The 22355-nt window shown below is 43.8% G+C and overlaps 1 protein-coding gene and 1 long non-coding RNA gene across 4 annotated transcripts in view; one reads left to right on the top strand and one right to left on the bottom strand.

The window, feature by feature from the left end:
- The window catches only part of Arhgap18 (Rho GTPase activating protein 18), a 258522-nt gene that overhangs the window by 134967 nt on the left and 101200 nt on the right, over positions 1 to 22355 (bottom strand). The gene's annotated exons all lie outside the window — the stretch shown is intronic.
- LOC147002596 (uncharacterized) lies at positions 9556 to 15471 on the top strand. The gene is made up of 2 exons (XR_015048378.1): positions 9556 to 10247; positions 12827 to 15471. It is a non-coding gene; the product is annotated as an uncharacterized LOC147002596 (long non-coding RNA).

Here is a 22355-nt window from a genome sequence, read left to right as displayed (position 1 = left end):
ATCTTCAAGCATTAAAACGTAATGGTCAAAGGGTCACAAGAAAAAGTTTTAGACAAGCCATATTGAAGGCCAGTAATAGTAAGTAAAGCTATAATATAATTAACATAATAAAAAGTGTAACAAAGCACATTCAAAGTGATGCTTCCCAGGCAATAGATCTAGGAAACACAGGGGGCCTTGAATGTGAACTACCCACATGCAATATTTGGTAGGTGTCTGGCTGATACTTCTCCATGTAAAATTACATTATCCTCCCAGTTACAGTCAGCTTGAAGTTCTCAGAAGGTTGCTGAGGGGCAACATATACCCAATGCTGTAGTCCACAGTCGTCCTCTTCTACCCCACAGACTAGTGTTTCATTCTTGACCCTAAAGCCCAGAAATCCTATCCTCCCTTAAACTGAGGTCTCTGGGCAAGGCTTAGGACTTGGCAGTCTCGGCATTTCTGTTGGCCTTATTTTTACATTGTGAAACGTTTACAAAATGCATGCTTCCTTCCTTTCTTCTCCCAAGGAAGACAGGCTCTCTCAGGGGACACTGAGGTCTCACTCAGCAGACCCATTTTCAAAATGAGTACACTAAAATTGAGTTCCGTAAAACATACAGGTCATTTTCTTCTCTGACCCTCCTGTCCTGACCACACTGGGTCTACAGACTTCCCTTTTGAACAGTCTTTCAAAACAAACTATTTTCCTACGTATGAAGGAATGATGTAAAGCCAAGGACCCTAAGCAGTGCTAAATTTTAGCCTAATTTGAAAAATTGCTGACATCTCTCAGAGAACTTTCCCCAGCAATGGTAGTCTATAATGGAACAGTCTGGACTGACAAAAAAAAAAAAAAAAAAAAAAAACTCTATTATGGCTAGAATTTGCAGTTTGTGGCAGCAGGAACTTTTTAGAAGCATGTCACACAGGGACACCTTGGCCTGGAAATCAACTATTTATACACAGGTCTAGCTTTGGGACCAAGAATAAGCCAGTTCACTTACCTTCAGTTTGCTTGCTGACAAATTTCAAATTACTTAGCCTAAAAATGGAGATGCCTCTGAAAGAGATGCAGTGTGCCCATTAACCTGGTTAACATTTGTAAAGCTGGAGTCTAAATACTGAGAGACCAGAGGCTGAGTGAGGCTGAGTGACTAGTAGCTGTCCATGTGCCCCAGCTAGCCCTCACTTGCCACTGTCTTAAACACCTTCAGTGATTTATTCCAAAGAACCCACCAAGTAGATGATTTTATTTTGAGATCTCTGGGTCTGGGGTAGGGTATGACTTTCATGCCCTTACAGCCTCATCCCACCCCCACCCCAAGAACTTAAAGGACTTAATCAGTTTACAAGGAGCCTCTGGGAGAACTCCAGGTTCACAGATAAAGAGTGCCCATTCAACCATCAGTATAGAACTCTTACTCAGTGTCAGGGCACTGAAGCAACCTGGGTTGTTGGGGATGATAGGGAGATACTGGGGAATCACTGTAGTCTTACACTCTTTCTCCTAAGGCTTAAGGAAAATCTGCTTATTTGTCTTTAAAGCAAAGTACAACTATTAATAATGGCAATGGCGGTGATGTAAAGGCATTTCATTACAGTGTCCTTGTCAACCTTGGAAGAATTTCCATTTCACAAAGGCTACAGATGGAGAGGGCCCCGGTAGGGTTGTCTCCTTTGCTCCATCTAGAGAAGACGGGATTTCCTCCTGTGTTTCGGCAACCCCCACCACAGATCTTTATCTCAAGACTGCTGCTGGACAACCCACATCACATCTGCCACAGTCAATGTCTTCCTCAAAAGCTGAGGCCCTGGTGCCATTTGGACGCAACACATGACAGTGTCACTTATTCTATGTCCAGTCTACATGACCAGACTTCAAACCAGAGCTTATTTACAACCACCAGTTGTTCACTTGTTTGGTAAGAGTGCTAATTATAGGGATTAAAGAAAGTCCATTTTAACATTTGCAGGAACACAGAACATGCTCAACAAATACCTGCTTTGCCTATCCTTTACAATACAATTCACTCCAGTTACATGAACAACCAGCCACAAAATACCAGGGAACACCTTAAGGCTGCATAAATTACTTATTAAATGGCAGACTTGGGAAAAAAAAAATCACTACTCGTTGGGTTAAATAACATCTTGGTGTCTGAGAGTTTCTGAAATAATTTCCCCAAGTGTGTACTTTGCCATCAGCAAGTCCCAGATCCAGATTAGCAATCCTTCCTCTAAATACTAAAAGCAACAATGCAGAGCTTTTATTGTAAGGAGGAACATAAATCAGCCAGAATTCAAACATTTCACTGGTCTTAAACTCGTGCTGTGTATGCTTCCAACATCGCACTTGCAGTTTACGAAGGTTGGAAGTAAAAGTATTGTTCTGAATAGCAGTGGTGAAGAACCTGACAGTTTCCCAGGACCTACTGGGACAATACAACCTCAGGCAGGTGGGAGGCTTGACTTAGGTGAACTGCTGTGTCTTCATCATATTCAACGAGGGAAGGCAGCTGCGATCTTTATGAAGATCGGTGGTCTAGAGGGCAGGGCAGTGACTATGACTGTCAAATTCTTCCAAGGAAGAAAACACAAGCATGCATATCCAAGAGACAAATGAGTTTTCCTAAAGCAAAACATGCAACCAATGTCCAATGCAGTGGACAAACCACCATGCTTGAATGGAGAACTGTTAACAACTCTACTAAGTGAAAACCAATCAGTAAGGCCAGATGCTATATTTGTGTATGGCCAGGCCGGAGCTCCTCCTCACAGCAACACTACAACTGACCTTGGGTACTTCTCCCCATAGATGTGTAAAAGTATTTTATATCTTCAGCTTGGGACTGCCATGGTGGGGCTTAGTGCATATATTTAATCACTTATCTATAGAAATAATAGTGTACTTTGTCAGATCATATAATTTAGAGAAATAATTTCCTAAACAGCTTTCTTACTTCTCATATTAGGTTTGGGGATATACATGCACATTTTGCCTATAAAAATACTAGGTAGGTCATTTTGTTTTATTTGCTGAAAGATATATACTAAGGGAACTTGTTCCTTTGGGGGAGGCTGGATGGGGGGTGTCTTGTCCTAGCTATCAGACTATGTCAAGTGAACCCTCAAACCCCACTGCTTCCACTGCTCAGATGTCAGAGGTCAAGGGTGCAGTAACAGACAGAACTGAGATGAAAACATCTTTAACATGAAGGCACACCAGGGAAACAGAATCAGGCTACAGAGTGAGTTTCCAGCCCAGCCATGGCTGCATAAGAAGACACAGTCTCCAAGTTGGGGTTGGGGGGTGGGACGGGGGGGGGGGGGGGGGAAGACTCTCTTATGCTGGGAACAAGCTTGCCAAGAACCAGTTCTGTGGGCATGAATGCATAGTGGACATCAGAAGAAGGAAAACTGAACACTTCTGTTTAGTGAACTATAAGCGTACCCATAGGAGCTCTGATTCCAAGGATACGATATTTAACACTTTCCTGCACATAAGCTGAAAACAGTATTTTTCGTTCTTACAGCTTACGCTCCCCAGAATGTTAGCATCAAGTGCTTCACAGAACAGGGGCTCCTTTGTCACATTCAGGATGTGCTACTTGGTCCAATTTTTCTTCTATCTTTTTGAGGCTTAAAATATGACCTGGACAATATTTGCTACAAGAAGGCAACAGACAAGTGTTGCTTACACCCAGAAATCAGATCACAAAATCCTAATAGAAGGTTTATGAACAGTGTTCCATATGCAATTTGAGAAATAAGCACCTAACACTAATTCATGCAAGAAATGAAACAGTGTTTTTCTCCCCTGAAAAGTACTTAGCAATTGAGTTGATCTTTTGTTAGAGGCTGCATGCTTGGGCTTCGTCCTTACACTTTAGTCTTCAAACTAATCTTAAACATGGGGTACTGGCCTGGTGGGATGCTTCAGCAGGCAGATCACTTATAGGGCATGCCTGATGAGCTGTGGACAGTCCTCAGAACTCATGGGACAAGAGTGGAAGTGAAGAAAGAACTCCACAATGCTATTCTCTAACCCCAACACGGGCACACATGGGCACTGTGAGCCACAGGGGCCGGCAAACACAATGATAATAACAACAGCAATAAAAACGTTTGAAATCATTAAAAGAATTAGCCTCTTCCCATTCCTACAACATGGAGGTCCCAGGAATTCCTAATCCATAGAGTAAGAAATAAAAGAAACTGTTTAAAAATTGTAGGATCTAACAAAATACACTGTCGCTTCTATAGACAAGTGATTTAAATGTATGCACTAAGTCCCACCCTAAACAATGGCAATCCTAAACTGAAGATAAAAAGTAATTTTAAAGAAATATAAATATCTTTTATCTTTTCTTAACGTACTTGGGTTTTTTTGTTTTAATTCTTAGTAGGGAGGTGGTAGTATACACCTTTAATCCCAGCACTTAGGAGGCAGACAGGCAGATCTCAGAGTTCCAAGACAGCCAGAACTACTCAGAAAAACCCTGCCTTGAAAAACAAACAAACAAACAAACAAAGACACAAAGGAAACAAAACAAAAAATTTTCCTTATTTAGATAAAAACTCTCAACCCAGGTTGAAAGTGTCTTTTTCATTGGATGTTATTTTTCTTCCCTTCACACAAAGTATGGCTTCCAAGGATAGACATAGTATGGAATTGTAAGCTAAGCAGATAAAAGAGAAATTCGAACATGAGTGTTAAGTGAGGAGGGGAGGGAAGAATAGAGCATGGCACATAGGGACAACCAGCATTGAAAGCCTTTTGAAAAGCCATATTGAAACCTCATATTGTAGATGCTTCCTAAGATATATACATATATACAAGGAAATTAAATGGACTTACCATACAGTGAAGGAGACTATACCTCAACTGGACATTTTTATTTTACCAAATAAAACTCCCAGGTCAAGAATGGATTACATTTAAGTCTTTAGACAAGGTATCTTTTTAGACATACATACCAAAGTTACTGACAATTGCCAGTGCTACTACACAACTCAGTAGTAAGATTCTGTTGCTAAAGATGATATGATATGCTTATTTATGACAAAAAGCATGAAGCAGTCTAGCTGACACTCAACCTGAAGCATCAACCCTACTGGCTAGTGCTGAAAATGAGCTACATGCCACTAGATGAGCGAAGACAATCATCCATCTTATGTGGTTATGAACTTGATTGTCAGGTTAGGCCCCGCCCAGTACTACCTCCCAGCCCCAGGTTCTGTGAAATAAGACCCAAAATAGGTTTACAAATACCTTGGCCATAGAGCTAGGCTCTACTCTAACTAGATCAGAACTGAAAGATAACCCGTTTATTTTAGTCTGCATGTTGCCATGTGGCTGGTTACCGATGCTCAGGTACCATTTGTCTATCCCTCATATCTTTTCCAGCTCCTCCCTCTGCCTCCTCCTCTCCCAGAATTCCTTCTTCTTCCAATGTCCCACCTCTATTTCCTGCCTAAGTCATAGGCTTTTAAGTTGACAGGTGAGGCTTCCATACAATAAATACACACGATGATCTCTCTATACTTTATGAGCTACAGTAAATCTACCTACAAGACACGCCCACTGGTGCAATAATGGTGTAATAATAATGAACATTGGGGGAGTAACCAGAAAGTTTTAAAAACTGGACTTAAGGCCCACACTCCACAAGATTGAACCAATACCTGACAATGTCAAATGGGTCAAGAAATTGAGACTATATAGGTAATGATGCCAACGATTAACAACCTACTAAATAAACACAGCAATAAAACAACTCCTAATGACATACTGCTATTCCCCCTAGGCCAGTGCACTTCTCAAGCCATATCAAAGAGGCCTCTTCCAGTATACAGGAATTAACACATAGACTGACAATTGAATAGCATGCCGTTATCACCACCCATCTTCAAGGATCTACATAAAAGGTGGGTAAAGAAAGATTGGAAGAGCAGTAATGGGTGAATTCAAGGATGTGGTAGTTTCTCGACATGATAGGGCAGATGCATCTAGGAACTCAGAGACTGTGAAAGCGTGCACAAGGTCAGCACAAGTTTAAGCCAGACAAGATCACAGCATGGAGGAGGGGACATGGGCACAGTGCTCCAGCCCTAAAGGAGAAGCTCTTCCAAATCGAAAGCTGCTGGGAGAGGGAAAGTCAGTCTTCCTCAATGAAGTGACACATATGGAATCTATGGACACATATATGGAATGGGTATACCAAGCATATGCCAGGGCAGGCCCCGTGCTCAGGAGTAGACTGCCAATACAAATCAGACACCACGGGGTGTTTGTTTGTTTATTCTGCCTTGGTTTTGGTTTTCTTTCTTTCAAAAAAATAATTTAAGACAGAAAGACTATGAAGTTTTTCGGGGTGGGGAATCTGGAGTAGTTGGGGGACGGGAAGAATAGAATTATATATGATCAAAATCTATTGTATGAAATTTTCAAAGAGTTAAGTAAAAATTGAACAATAAGTAAAGGAAATATGGTGGAAAGAAGCATAACTTAATAATAGACACATAAAGGAAAAAATCTTATAGATCTGGTGTTTACGTATGTATTGGTTAAGTGGTCACAGTCTCTGTTGATGCCTAGAGATACTCATGAACCCAAAGCACTGGGAGTTCCTGGGGCACACGTAACTCAAACACTATAAGTTTGTTCTCTATAATCTCTTGGATGTTTTCATATGTACTATATGATCTCAAAACTACCTCGTACTACCAAATGCTACTCTTTGTCCCACAACCCCTCAGAATGAATTTTACTGGATATAAACTGTGGGGAGTGGGTGTGGCAGCAGTCCCAAGATGGTGCCCGGGACTGCAGCTAAGTCTTATGACTTGCACCTGACTTCCTCATACACCTGAAAATAAGCCACGACCATCGTGAGAGCTGCACAGGTGCACCATGATGCTGGCAGTGTAAACAAGTCCATATTTGGTGGAGACATGCCCCTGCCACCCTGATTGGCTGAAGCTGCGTGCCTGGTGAGGTGACGTGGCCTGCTGTGAGTGGATGGGGGCTGAGAGTATATAAGCAGACCTCCCTGGGTTCCCTGGGTGCCCGGGGGTCCCCGTAGCAGCATTGAGGCGTTCCTGCAATAAAGGCTGTTGAGAAGAATCCGACTGTGTTGTGTCTTCCTTGCCGGCCGAGGTGGGCACAACAATAAACAAACAAGGTTCTTAGCTGCCAGCAAATGGAAGCAGGAACTAATTACAACACTCAGGGTAATAGTTAGCTAACATTTTATGAGAACTTCCTGTAGAGTAGCCTCTCTTCCCACCGTTCCTCCATGCCCTTGAATCTGAGCTGCCCTATGATTTATCTGGCACATAGCATACAGCTAAGCTCACTTCTGACTGACTCCTAAAGTCCAGGTAGGGCCTTCTATTCTCCATTTCTTAGGACATTCATTGCGAAGAGAGCTAGTAACAGTGTAAGAGTGACAACCTGTTACATGGTCATGTTCTAAGGAAGCCCCGCCTAATCAAGCAGAGAAGCTACAGGAGGCAAAAGCACTGACTCCCAGCCAGCGAGCCAAATGTGCATATATGAAGTCACTGATGATGGCCTAGGTCAGCCATTTCAGTGCCATGCCTCCATATTGGTGACCTTTTTGCCCATAGCTGTGACAAAGCATCTAATAGAGGAACAAGAGTAAGGTTTATTGTGGGTCATGTCCTAGAAAGTGTGGCAGAGATGCCATGATGGGAGCCTGCATCAATGGTTGTTCATGTCTCAATTGATGCAGGAAGTAGGCTAGGACTGGAGCCAACCTAGCTTACAACCTTCTAGCTTTCCTGCTGTAGACCACATCAGAAGGGTTCATAACAGCCAAAAACATTGCCACTAGCCTGAAACTGAAAGAGTTAATTACTGGACACCTGAACTCTCCATGAACTCTTCAGCTCAGAGTTCTCTTACCCCTCCCATCCAGAGATAGTTCCCGGAGCACTCCTGAACTTTTTACCCCAAGGTACCCCCTCCCAATTGGAAACTGCTCCAGGAACATTTTTTAGATAAGGGGTCTCCTGGAAAAAACCTAGTCCTACCCCTCCCAACTGAAGACTATGCCAAGAACATTTTTGAGATAGGGGCCTCCTGGTACTGTCCCAGAATGTTCCAATAGATCGAGTACATTGCCAAAATATAGGACACGACCCCTTGGTTATGTAAAGCCCCTTGGCAGAACACCTTGGTGACGTAAAACTTGTACTTTTTACCTGGCTATTTCCTATAAAAGCTTGTGAAAAGTTTGGGCTAATTGCCGAATCTCCTCTGCGAGTTTCGACCCCAGATATCTGGTATATGTGCTTTTTATGTTCTTTCTTGTCATTGCTGTAGTATTAAATCTTGCTCTCTATACATCTTAAGTTCGGTCTCAGTGTCTTCTTGGGTGCGCGGCTGACCCGAGGCTTGAGTAAGTGCCTCCCTTTGGGAGTTTTGGAGTCTTTCATTTGGTGCGTTGGCCGGGAATCAGCGCGTTTACCCAGAAGTCCTGGACCCGCTCAGAAGTAAGATTTACTGTTCTGCTTTGGTCTAGTGTCTGTGTTCTGTTTACTGTGGGCCTGGGAGAGGCCATCTGAATCTGTATCTGGTGCGATCGCTGTTTTGGGTTTGCGTGACGCTCTGTGCTCAGTACGAGCACCAGAGACCGTGCTCCGGGACTGTGGGCCTGGGAGAGGCCATCTGACTGGAGACCAAGCAGGTCTCAATAGAGAGCACGGGGTGAGTAGAGACAGACGTGTCTGGTGCTCACCGTCCGATCGCCCTGGGGGACGCCCCAGGAAGACAAGGGGAGGGTCAAGGACGCTTGGCGGACCCCTCTGAAGGCCGAGAGACCATCACTTAGGTGGAAGGTCTAAGCCGGCCGGCCTTGGAAAGGCCATCTGAATCTGTGCCTGTGGGCGACGGGAAGTCGCCGCTGTTTTTGGTTTCTTTTTGTCTGAGTCTCGTGTCTGCTCTCGTGTCTGCTATTAATCTAGAAATGGGACAATCTGCTGGGTGTGTAGGTGTGGAACTGCTGCATTTGTGTATTCTGAGATTGTGGGTTTATTCTGGCAGCTGCCACTGTGGACCGTGAGGACCCCAGTGGCTGTGAGAGGACGACTGTCTATGGCCTCACGGTCCGCACCCCAAAAGAGATGTTCCAAGGGAGACCCTGGAAGGAGTGCCCAGGGTACAGAACAGTCAAAAAGACCTGGCTGTTGCCTGGCAGAGTGAAGGAGAGAGAGAGTGTACTCTCTGCCAGAGCGGGAGTGGATGTGGAATCCCACCCCTATCAGGAAAAAGAGTCAATGTGGAATCCGACCCCGTCAGAAAGTGGCGTTTGGCTGGTTGTGTTTTGGTCACATGACAAGACTGTGTGTGTGTGTGTGTGTGTGTGTGTGTGTGTGTGTGTGTTAACCCTTTGTCGACTGTAGACTTGGACTGACGTCAGGACAGAATTTGTCAGCAATGGTTTTAAAAAGAAAAAAAAAAGAGAGAAAAAAGAACCATCAGGCCGGTCTTGCCCACCGCGCTCTCGGCGAGGCAGTGCCAGCGGCTCACAGCGGGCAGGCAGCGCCGGCCAGCCTGGCTGCGGGGCCATCGTGGGGCAAGACCAGCTGCCACCGGCCGACAGGGGCAGCACACGGTCCGCACTCGGCTGGGGAGCCCCAGGCTGTTCAAAAGAGAACCTAGATGCAGAGCCGGCTTTGGCGGCGCAGTTATGCTGGTGGTGAGTGCGGCCGCCTGCCGGTCCCGGAGTGGCCGTGAAGCCTGCCACAACTGGGGAGGGGCCGACTACAGCCGCCGTCCCTCCTTTGGCCCCCCCAGAGTCTGCCCGCACTCCCTTGTGCCTGCCTGGCTGCGTGCTCCCTCCCCAAAGACAGTGCAGAGAGCACAGGGCGTTTATCAGGTAGTTAAATAGTTAAATTGCCCCTCATTGGCTCCTCCCGGAGTCTGCGCACAGGTGCCCGCCCACACTCCCTCCCTTGTGTCCGCCGCCCGAGCCGCCGCCGCTGCTGCCCCCACCGCAGCCGCTGCCGCCCCGACCGGCGGCGGGGCCGTTTCGCAGGAGGAGGCTGCTGTCTGTGCTCCGCCAGGCCCGCCGCCGCCTCCAGGCCATACGGGAGTGCAGTGCAGAAATAGTTAAATTGCTGCCTCTGCCTGCCAGTGTTTGTTTGCCACTCCCACATTTCCGCCGCGGCGCGCGGCGGAGACGACTCGGCGCTTGGCTCTTCCCTGTCCATTCGCCGTTACTGAGAAAATCCTGGTTAGTTTCTTTCCCTCCGCTGACTAGTATGCTCGAGTTCAGCGGGTTGCCGCGTCTGATCTGAGGACGCCACAAGGTTCCCTGGTTGCTTCTCATTTCCCTGTCCCCTGTATCCTGTCTCTTGTTAACTGTTAACAGAAAAAATTGTGTTCATTTTGAAATATCAGTGGTCTGATGTGAAAACTGCACTCCCTTCTCTGCCCCATGTGTTTTCTCTTCTCAGGCACTGCCCTGAGTTGCTGGCAGTGAATCTGTTTTAAGCTCCGGTGAGGGAGACATACAAGGTAAGGAGCACCTGACTGCCAGGCTCTGTTGAGGGTCTCGTCTCTGTGGGACTAGTGCCCCGACAATCTGACCTAACAGTAAAAAGAGGTAAACTATGAAAAAGTTAAGTGACAGAATATAGATGTAATAATTAGATCCATTGCAGTTAAGAAACAGGAGCAAAGAGAGATAAATGACAAAGACTAGAACCTAGCAAAGTGACACTTGCTAATAATACTAGCACTTAGAGATGATCTGTAAGAAATAGGGAGCCAGAAAATTTTCAAAAAAGATAAGAGAAATGAATTGCTGGTCACAAAAGTCAGGGAGACTAGAAAACTTAGTACCTGGCAACAAAAGCAAGCCTTTGGCTAAAGATCAAAGTGTTTACTGTCCTAACAAAAAGAAGAAGAGCCCCCCCTCAAGACAAAACCCTTTACCTGTTCGTGGCTAAAAATAAAGAGATAGCAGAAGGGGTGCTAACACAGAAGCTGAGTCCTTAAAAAAGAGACTGTGTTTTCATATTCCTCCACTAACCAATGCAAAGCAAGTTTAAAAGGTTCCTGGACACTACAGGTCCTTGCAGACTGTGGATTCCAGGTTTTGCTGAATTAAAAAGATGAACAGCCCTTCGTATAAGAAATAAAGAACAACCTTGGATGGCCTTGGATGCTATTGAGACTGCCCTAATGTTGTCCCCAACTTTGGGACTCCTAAATGTGACTGAGAACAAAAGTATTGCCAAAGAGGTTCTTACTCAGAAATTGGGACCCTAAAAGACCAGTGGCACTTGAAAAATTAGACCTGGTGACTGAGGGATGGCCTGCTTGTCTACATATAGTGGCTTCTGGTCAGGGACACATGATTCAATTGTTTCCCTGGCTGATGGACACATTATTAGAGCTTTTTTTGACAGAACAAGTGACTTTTGCTTCCCCTGCTAACCTGCTGAGTCTTCACCTACTCATCGAAGGAACTTTGGCTCAGAAGGCTGAACTCCTGGCGCTAACCCAAGCCCTGCGGTTGGCTGAAGGCAGAGACATCAAAGACAAGGAAAAAATTCTGGCCCTCCTAGAAGCTCCTGAATGAACTGGGTGAGTTGGGATATCGGGTATCGGCTAGAGAAAGCTCACGTCGTACCGAGGTGCCGACGACGGAAAGCGGTGGCTCACCGAAGCCAAGGAAAAGGCTGTGATGCTGATCCCAACCCCCACCACCCCGCGCCACGTGAGTTTCTGGGAACGGTGGGCTTTTGCAGATTCTGGACTAAAGAAAAAGTCCCATTCACCTGGACTGAGGAACACCAAAAAGCCTTTGACAGCATAAAGGCAGCCTTGCTTGCAGCCCCCGCTCTGGCTTTGCCAGATCTGACTAAGCCTTTTACCCTACACGGATGGCAGTAGCCTCATGGTTAAAGGTAAGCGGAAGGCGGGGACAGCAGTGCAGCAGTGGACAAAAAGCAGGTGATCTAGGCCAGCAGCTTCCCTAAAGAGACTTCAGCCCAAAAAGCTGAACTTGTGGTTTTAATACAAGCTTTATAAATGACACTGACAGCGGGTATGCTTTTGCCACTGTATGGAACAATATGCAGACAAAGAAAGCTGTTGACATCTGCAGAAAAAGACGTTCTCAATATGGATAAATGATACTGCTCACATAGTCATCAAGAAGACTATTAAAGAAAATTTTTTTCCAAGGTTCAGAGTGCCAAAAGCAATAGTTGCCCAGGTAAGTCAGGGTGTGGCCAAGCATTTAGAGGTCAAATAAAAATTACATTGTGTGTATAGACCTCAGAGCTCAGGATAGATAAAAATTAGTTTAAAACTCTAAGACAGACCTTGACAAAATTAATCGTGGAGACTGGCATGGACTTGGTGTTCCTTCCCTATGTCCTATCTCTTGATTCAGTTTTACTCTGTTTAAGATCCTTTATGAAACTCCTATGCCCATCATAGTCTCAAATGATGTGTTTAAACCTATGTTGTTAATAATGCTCTGTATGCTAAGTTAAAAGGGCTTGCAGGTGATACAGAAAAAGTCTGGTCACAACTGGTTACAGTGAACGAGCTGGATATCCCAAGGACATCTCACCAGTTCCAGCCAGAGATCTGATCTACGTGCACCTGCGTCATGCCCAGACCCTAACTAAATTAGTTATTGAGACTGGCGGTAAAGACTGGGTGACCCTCCTTCCCTTTGTGCTTCTCAGAGTCCGAAACACACCTGGACGTTTTACTTCTTTGACTGAGTCTAGCAGGATATTGGATCCCTGTGTTGACTCTTTCTCACCCTCTGCTCTGTTTACCCATTTAAAGGCCTTGGAGGTTGTCAGAACACAGATCTGGGACCAGATCAAAGAAGCTCATGCACCTGAGACTACAGCAGTTCGGTCCTTGTCAGATGACATCGCACCGGCACTCTTGAGCCTCGGTGGAAAGGACCATATCTGATACTGTTAACAACTCCACGCCTCCCACGTCAAGAAGGCTCCTAGCCAGGGTAGAGGCAACCATGAAGACAACTGGACGGTGGCAACTACTGACAATCCTCTTAAACTTCGTTTGTGTCGTGGGGGCCACCCTAAGCCTAGGGAACGACAACCCTCTTGCCCCGATTCAACAGTCATGGGAAGTGCTTAATGGGGAGGGAAACATTGTATGGGCAATCACTGCAGCACATCCCCCTTGGACTTGGTGGCCTGATCTCACACCTGACATTTGTAAGTTAGTAGCAGGATCTCCCAATTGGGACCTCCCTGACCATACTGATCTTAGTAACCCACCCCCTGAACAGCGGTGTGTTTCAGGTGGAATAGGGAACATGTATGGGTGTTCAGGGCAGTTCTACCGAGCTAATCTTAGAGCTGCACAGTTTTATGTTTGCCCTGGTCAGGGTCAAAACAAAGAGCTTCAACAAAAATGTGGGGGGGCATCAGATTACTTCTGTGGCAAATGGACATGTGAAACGACAGGGGATGCCTACTGGAAGCCTTCCTCTGACTGGGATCTAATCACGGTAAAACGAGGTAGTGGTTATGATAAGCCATATCAAGGAGAAAGAGATCCCCATAAATACCCAAACTATGGCAACCTCCATCCAAATGAGGCCGCCATAGGAGCTTATGGGTGTGCTACTGAAAACAGCCCCCCAGGACCATGCAAAGGTAAATACTGCAACCCCCTACTTATAAAATTCACTGAAAAAGGAAAACAAAATCGTTTAAGTTGGCTTAAAGGAAATAAGTGGGGTTGGCGTGTATCCAGTCCACCGAGAGACCCTGGGTTCATTTTTACAATCAGGCTAACAGTGAGACCTTCCCTATCGACCTTAGTTTCCCCACCGCCCCTAGATACAAAAAGCCGTCTGGTCAGTCTAGTTCAAGGAGCTTTTTTAGTGTTGAATAGGACTAATCCTAATATGACTCAATCATGTTGGTTATGCTATGACTCTAGGCCCCCTTATTATGAAGGAATTGCTCAGATCAGGACTTATAATACTACTTCAGATCATTCTCAATGCCTTTGGGGAGAAAACAGAAAGCTGACTCTGGAAGCAGTTTCAGGAAGTGGACTCTGTTTAGGCCAGGCACCTCAGGATAAACGGCACCTTTGTAATCAGACCCAGAACATCCAGCCTAGCAAAAGTGGTCAGTATCTGGTGCCTCCCATAGACACAGTATGGGCTTGCAATACCGGTCTCACTCCTTGTGTATCTATATCTGTTTTTAATAGTTCCAAAGACTTCTGCATTTTAGTTCAGCTTATTCCTAGACTCCTGTATCATGATGATAGCTCCTTTTTAAATAAGTTTGATCATCGGGTCCGTTGGAGAAGAGAGCCCATTACCTTAACCCTGGCAGTACTTTTGGGATTGGGAGTAGCAGCAGGAGTAGGTACAGGGACCGCTGCCTTAATTCAGACCCCCCAATACTATGAAGAATTACGTACAGCTATGGACATTGATATTAGAACTATAGAACAGTCTATAACTAAATTAGAAGAATCTTTAACTTCCCTGTCTGAAGTAGTGCTGCAAAATAGGAGGGGATTAGACTTATTGTTCCTTAAAGAAGGAGGACTTTGTGCTGCCCTAAAAGAAGAATGTTGTTTTTATGTTGATCATTCAGGAGTAATCAAAGACTCTATGGCCAGACTTAGAGAACGCCTAGATATGCGTAAAAGAGAGAGAGAAAGCCAACAAGGATGGTTCGAAAGCTGGTTTAATAAGTCCCCTTGGCTTACCACTCTCCTCTCCTCCATAGCAGGACCCTTAATTATACTTATGCTTTTGCTCACTCTCGGCCCCTGCATTATTAATAAGTTAGTGGCTTTTGTCAGAGAAAGAATAAATGCAGTGCAGGTTATGATATTAAGGCAACAATATCGGGTCTTTCAGGAAGCCGGTACCCAGCTCTAAGATTAGAGCTTGTCCCTAAAAGAAGGGGGGAATGAAAGAGTTAATTACTGGACACCTGAACTCTCCATGAACTCTTCAGCTCAGAGTTCTCTTACCCCTCCCATCCAGAGATAGTTCCCGGAGCACTCCTGAACTTTTTACCCCAAGGTACCCCCTCCCAATTGGAAACTGCTCCAGGAACATTTTTTAGATAAGGGGTCTCCTGGAAAAAACCTAGTCCTACCCCTCCCAACTGAAGACTATGCCAAGAACATTTTTGAGATAGGGGCCTCCTGGTACTGTCCCAGAATGTTCCAATAGATCGAGTACATTGCCAAAATATAGGACACGACCCCTTGGTTATGTAAAGCCCCTTGGCAGAACACCTTGGTGACGTAAAACTTGTACTTTTTACCTGGCTATTTCCTATAAAAGCTTGTGAAAAGTTTGGGCTAATTGCCGAATCTCCTCTGCGAGTTTCGACCCCAGATATCTGGTATATGTGCTTTTTATGTTCTTTCTTGTCATTGCTGTAGTATTAAATCTTGCTCTCTATACATCTTAAGTTCGGTCTCAGTGTCTTCTTGGGTGCGCGGCTGACCCGAGGCTTGAGTAAGTGCCTCCCTTTGGGAGTTTTGGAGTCTTTCAAAACAAGGTGTTCAAGTGCCAATGGGAGGGCATTTCACTTGCAAGTCATATATACAGTGTCCCCACATTTTCACTTTAGAGATTTTACTGAAACCCAAAATTGACATCAACATTCTTTTTATAGTGTATTGTGTCATTCACAGGCTGTTATCTGCCAGACTTCTATTGATTCTTTTGAGACAGGGTTTCTCTGTGTAACACAGGGTGGCCTGTAATTTGCTATGGAATGGAGGCTTCCCTCAAACCACATCTAAATATACAACTATCCACCTCCACTACAATACAGAGTAATTCAGAATGCTATAATTCAAACCAATTTAGAAATGTGAGTGTGCCTGTGTTGTTCAAGGCTAAAATTAACAATGAAAATGAGTCTAAAAAAATAAAATACTATATCCACTTACGTCTACCTTCACTCAAATCGTATTTACTGGCTGACACATGACACCTTTTGACTATATTATTTGAACAGAGAGAAATCAACAGGCACACACAAGTAACCCTAGTGAAGCATTAATTATAAAACATGTTAATCAAGTTACATGTTTCTAGACCACCTATAAATAGCCTGTTCTTTTCAACTTCCTGCAGCCAATTTGGTTTTTCTTAGCCAAGTTTAATTTCACTTACTCAGCCAAAGTTCTTTGAAAATTCAATACTTTAAAAGAGCTACTCTAAAAAAAGTGGGTCTAGAATATTTCTGAATTTCATTCCAATCTTGTTTAAAGCAGGAATTCTTATATTTATTTTCCTATAGTTCTCAACCTGTAGATTACCACTTGGGGTTGTACATCAGATACCCTGCATATCAGATATTTCCATAGCATGCATAACAATAGCAAAATAAACCGGGCATAATGGCACACGCCTTTAATCCCAGCAGAGGCAGGCGGATTTCTGAGTTCAAGGCCAGCCTGGTCTACAAGGTGAGTTCCAGGACAGCCAGAGCTATACAGAGAAACCCTGTCTCAAAAAACCAAAAAAAAAAGCAAAATAACAGTTATGAAACAGCAACAAAATGATTTTATGATTGGAGTCACCACAACATAAGAAACTATATTAAAGGAGCATAGCATTAAGAATATTGAGAATCAATATTATAGACTCATCATTTTTAGACACTAAAGATTTCTATAGACGTTTAATTACTTTTTAAATTTTAAATAAGATTTAAGATATTCTTTTTTGAAGATGTATTTATTTTATTTATATGAATACACTGTGGATGTCTTCATGCACAACAGAAGAGGGCATCAGATCCCATTACAGATGGTTGTAAGCCATCATGTGGTTGCTGTAACTCAGGACCTCTGAAAGAGCACTCTGCTCTTAACTGCTAAGCCATCTTTCCAGCCTGACTTAAGATAGTCTATACTTATATGTCTTTAAGGAATTTTGGGGGATTGCAAGCTTGTACAACCACTCTGGAAATCAGTCTGGGGGTTCCTCAGAAAATTTGACATAGTACTACCGGAGGATCCCTCAATACCTCTCCTGGGCATATATCCAGAAGATGTTCCAACTAGTAAGAAAGACACATGCTCCACTATGTTCATAGCAGCCTTATTTATAATAGCCAGAAACTGGAAAGAACCCAGATGCCCCTCAACAGAGGAATGGATACCAAAAATGTGGTACATTTACACAATGGAGTACTACTCAGCTATTAAAAAGAATGAATTTATGAAATTCACAGCCAAATGGATGGACCTGGAGGACATCATCCTTAGTGAGGTAACACAATCACAAAGGAACTCACACATATGTACTCACTGATAAGTGGATATTAGCCCAAAACTTAGGATACTGAAGATATAAGATACAGTTTGCTAAACACATGAAACTCAAGAAGAATGAAGACTGAAGTGTGGACACTATGCCCCTCCTTAGAATTGGGAACAGAACACCCATGGAAGGAGTTACAGAGACAAAGTTTGGGGCTGTTACGAAAAAATGGACCATCTAGAGACTGCCATATCCAGAGATCCCTCCCATGATCAGCATCCAAACGCTGACACCATTGCATACGCTAGCAAGATTTTGCTGCAAGGACCCTGATATAGCTGTCTCTTGTGAGACTAGGCTGGGGCCTAGCAAACACAGAAATGGATGCTCACAGTCAGCTATTGGATGGATCACAGGGCCCACAATGGAGGAGCTAGAGAAAGTACCCAAGGAGCTAAAGGGATCTGCAACCCTATAGGTGGAACAACAATATGAACTAACCAGTACCCTGGAGCTCTTGACTCTAGCTGCATATGTATCAAAAGATGGCCTAGTCAGCCATCACTGGAAAGAGAGGCCCATTGGTCATGCAAACTTTATATGCCCCAGTACAGGGGAACGCCAGGGCCAAAAAGTGGGAGTGAGTGGGTAGGGGAGTTGAGGGGAGGGTATGGGGGACTTTTTGGATAGCATTGGAAGTGTAAATGAGGAAAATACCTAATAAAAAAATTAAAAAAAAAAAAAGAATTTGGGGGCTGGGCAATGGTGGCACACCCCTTTGATCCCCGCACTTAGGAGGCAGAGGCAGGTAGATTTCTGAGTTCAAGGCCAGCCTGGTCTACAGAGTGAGCTCCAGGACAGTCAGTGCTACACAGAGAAACCCTGTCTTGGAAAAAAGAAGGGCTGGCGAGATGGTTCAGCTGGTAAGACCATTGATTACATTTCCAAAGGTCCCGAGTTCAAATCCCCAGCAACCACATAGTGGCTCAAAACCACCTGTAATGAGATCTGACACCCTCTTCTAATGTGTCTGAAGTCAGCTACAGTATACTTATGTATAATAAGAAATAAATCTTTAGGATGGAGGGGTGGGGAAGGGGCCAACAGGTATGAACAGGGCCTACCGGAGCAAGCAGGGTTGACTGGAGCGAGCAGAGGTCCTAAAAATTCAATTCCCAACAACCACATGAAGGCTCATAACCATCTGTACAGCTACAGTGTACTCATGTACATAAAATAAATAAATAAATCTAGAAAAAAATTAAAAATATATATAAAATGCTTCTGCCATGAGAGTCGTATGCCTAAAGAAATAAAATCTACTTTAAACAAACAAACAAACAGACAAACAAAAGAATTTCTGAGTTGTTGAAACCTTATCCCAGATAAACCCAAATTTTATCCTGTTCACCAATATATAATACCTACTTTCCTCAAATATGTGCGTGGTGTATGATGTCATTGGCTTTCAGAGAAGATATATTACCTCTACAATGCTAAACTTGGCAAATTTCAAAATTCTTATTAATATAAGTCCAAAGATTATCTTAGAGTTGCAGATTAGTATAGGTATGGGAGTGACTTTGTTTATCTTCACGTGTGAGTGTGGGTCCATGTATGCCCAGTACACATGTAGGTCTTGAACGGTCCCCTGGTGTGTATAGTGCACTAGCTGCCTGTAACCTGGGTTTGCCTCATTTCCATCTCCCATCTCATTGGGATGCTCTATCCCAGGCTTTATGTGAGCTCTGTGAATACAAACTCAGGCCCATGCTTACACAGCAAGTCTTTACCCACTGAGCTGACTCCACAGCCCTACCCTTCTAGTTGTTTAGCAGCTTGTACGTAAAGTACTCAATAATTATGCCATATTGGTTCAAAACTGATTCAACTAAGATCACAAGAACATATCTTAATCTCCACCTTTCTGACTCTTCCAAAATAAATGACAAGAGTCAGCAAGACGACTCAACTTGCTACCACGGCTGACATGGTAAGTCTCATTCCAAGTACCAGCTGGGTAGAAAAACAATGAATTTACTCAGAAAACTCATCCTCTGCCCTCCACGAGCAAAGAATGGCGCACATGCACATTCACACACAGATATTCAGATGATGGATGAATGGATGGATGGATGGACAGACAGACGAATGGACAGACAGAGACAGAGAGAAAGAAAGAGAAAAGAGAAAGAGAAAGAGAAAGAGAAAGAGAAAGAGAAAGAGAAAGAGAAAGAGAAAGAGAAAGAGAAAGAAAGAGAGAAAGAGAAAGGGAAAGGGAAAGCGAAAGCCGGAGAGAATTGAAGTTTTAAAAGGTAGGCCAGGCATATAACCACACGCATTTAATTCCAGTACTAGGGACGCAGAAAGCAGGGAAGAGTTCAAGACTAATCTGGCCTACATAGTGAGTTACAGGCCACAAGGCTACATAGTGAGAACCTGTCTTTAAAAAAAAAAAAAACAAAAAAACAAATGTTTTTTTATGAAAGTGGCAAACATAAAGAAGAAAATGACCCCTAAAGGAAAACAGGTACATGCATAGGGGACCTGGGAAGACACAGTTATTGGAGTTATGCTAAGGTCCCTTATGCTTTGAAAAGGATATTATATTTAGAAAAACTAAACATACACATACAAAGATAAGGAAAAAAAAATTTACTTCTCACTATACAAAAGGCCAGAAAGCCGAGAATAGCTAAGTAAATATACCCTGAACAGTAACCACCAAGTAGAGTTGATGATTTTATTTGGGTTCAGAAAGTTGATTTCCAAATTCGATAGGAAATTAGTCCTGTTCCACCTAGTAGCAGTGCTATAGCTAAGTGTCATTTTTTTAAATAGGAACCTATTAGCCATGGGGCAGAACTGGGTGACTTCAGGATCCACAGAACATCAATAAGGCATGTGCTTTCTTTTTCCCTATGGAAAATGGCCTTTGCATTTTTAAGTGGCTCATGGCTCTGACCTCCATCTGTGTGAGTTCACTTCTTCCTGCCAGTTACGAGCACTATTCCCACTGTGATGGAAGCAAAGCCTGCTCTCGTGGACATTCTATAAGCAGGAGCTTGCACATCGCATAAAGTTCAGGCACGGAGACACATGAGAGCAGGCTAGGAAGACACTTTCCAAATCTACAGCCTAGTGTTGAAGAAAATACACGCGGAGAAATGGAAACCCTTTTACAGACTCCACACTGGAAGGTCAGAGGACGTGAGTCAGTTTTCTCCTTCCATCATGTGGGCAGGGTCCCAGGAATTTAGGGTCCCAGGAATTTCACTCAGTTCATCAGCTAGACAGCAGTTAGATTGATAGTGAATGCCTTTATCCCCTGGGCCATCTCTCCAAACCATGTTTTCAAACATTTTTGCTAAAAGGGCATATCTGTGGATATCTGATCCAGGAAGCATTAATTACTTCCTGTTTCTGAGTTTAACAGCTGTTCATTAAATATATACTTATATTTTAAGGGCAAAAACGGAAGTACAAAAATTATCCGTTTCTTAAGTACAGTAACTCCATAGTGCTGTACCCATAAGGGCTCGGGTAGCCCACAGTCACTCTTTCCCTGGAGCTCATGAACAACAGCTTTCCTAGCTGACCGAGATAACTTCCTAGTTTACTTCAGGTGACTCATGATTTATGAGTTTGCATGCTCCAACAGTAAACAGAAGCAAAATCAGCTCAAAGCACCTAACTCAGATTAACTTCTGATACTGTGAAGCCCCCCTTGAGACACTTTTTGTGCACTCTTTATAGTTCTTAAAACAGGTTATCTGACTTATTCCAAAATGCTTTTTAAGATAAAAATGTTATCCTGTAAATGGGTGAAAGCAAACATTCATTTCTGAAACTATTAACACATTAATCTCTCAAAAGTGCTTTTCAATAATTTTGCAAGTGTGTTCACTGACAGGCATCAGGCTCCCACATCTTAGAAAAGATGCCAGATCGTTCCTCTGGGAACCTGGTCTATTCACAGGCCTTCTCTCTAAAAAGACCCAGAATGACCAAGTAGTCCACTGCCTGGGGATTGGCTCTGGCCTATTAGTAGGATTAAATGGGTACAAGAGCTTGCTGTAAGACCTGAGTTTGAATTCCAGCACTATGAACAAACTGCTATAACTCACACGGCTATAACTCTCACCCACATGCCTTTAATTCCAGACCTGGGCTTGATAAAGACAGAAAGGTCACCCAGGTCTAAGTTAAATGAGAGACTCTGTCCCAAAGGAATATGGGCAGAGAGGATAATGCAGGACACACCTAACGTCCCCTTCTGGCTTCCCTACTCACATCTCCCTGTACACACACATTGTACATTCAACTCTCTGTGTCTGTCTCTTTGTGTCTCTCTGTGTCTCTGTCTCTCTGTGTCTCTGTCTCTTTCTCTCTCTCACACACACACACATACACACACACACTCCACATATATGTATAAAAATTGGATGAGTTGGGCAAATATAAACCTAACTTAAATGTTTAGTAAAAAGATGGTTCAGTTAGCTCTAAAACACAAAGATGGTAGAAAGACACCCCTGAAGAGCCACTGGGATCATGGGGAATGGTCTTAAAGAGAAAACAAGCCTGTCACAAGTGATACCACATGACCAGTCACTGAACAAAAAAAAGAGATTGAATCGTTGCCCTGTGACCAAGATCCCTGGTGTATGATAACCCCACTTCCCTTATAGAAATATATTCTTCTCAATCCAAAAGCAACTCTAAAATACAATTGCAAGACATGAGATTTTCCATTCTTTCTACACATATAGTTCAGTGGAGTTGGTATTGAAAGGACTCCCCAGATGTTGGGAGTACCTGGCTAGCTCAAAGTGACAGATGCAATATCATTGAAGCAAATAAATCTACAGAAGGAGCTAGACATGAGTTCTGCTCCTCTTGCCTGAACTCACTCCAGACATTGCGATGCGTTCTTTTTCTCTTCTCATAATGACCTTCTAATGCTCCATCTCCTCTTACTGGAAGAAAAGGCTCAGGACCCATCAAACGAAACAAAACAGCACACCTCCAAGCGCATGTTTGCAACAGAAGATTTGGACCAGGAGAATAAACATC

The sequence above is a fragment of the Mus caroli genome, unplaced genomic scaffold, assembly GCF_978045245.1.
Source record: "Mus caroli unplaced genomic scaffold, Mus_caroli_1 scaffold_9, whole genome shotgun sequence".
In the NCBI taxonomy this organism is placed as follows: domain Eukaryota; kingdom Metazoa; phylum Chordata; class Mammalia; order Rodentia; family Muridae; genus Mus; species Mus caroli.
Note: the sequence above shows the minus strand (reverse complement) of the source record. Positions and strands in the feature narration are given on the sequence as shown.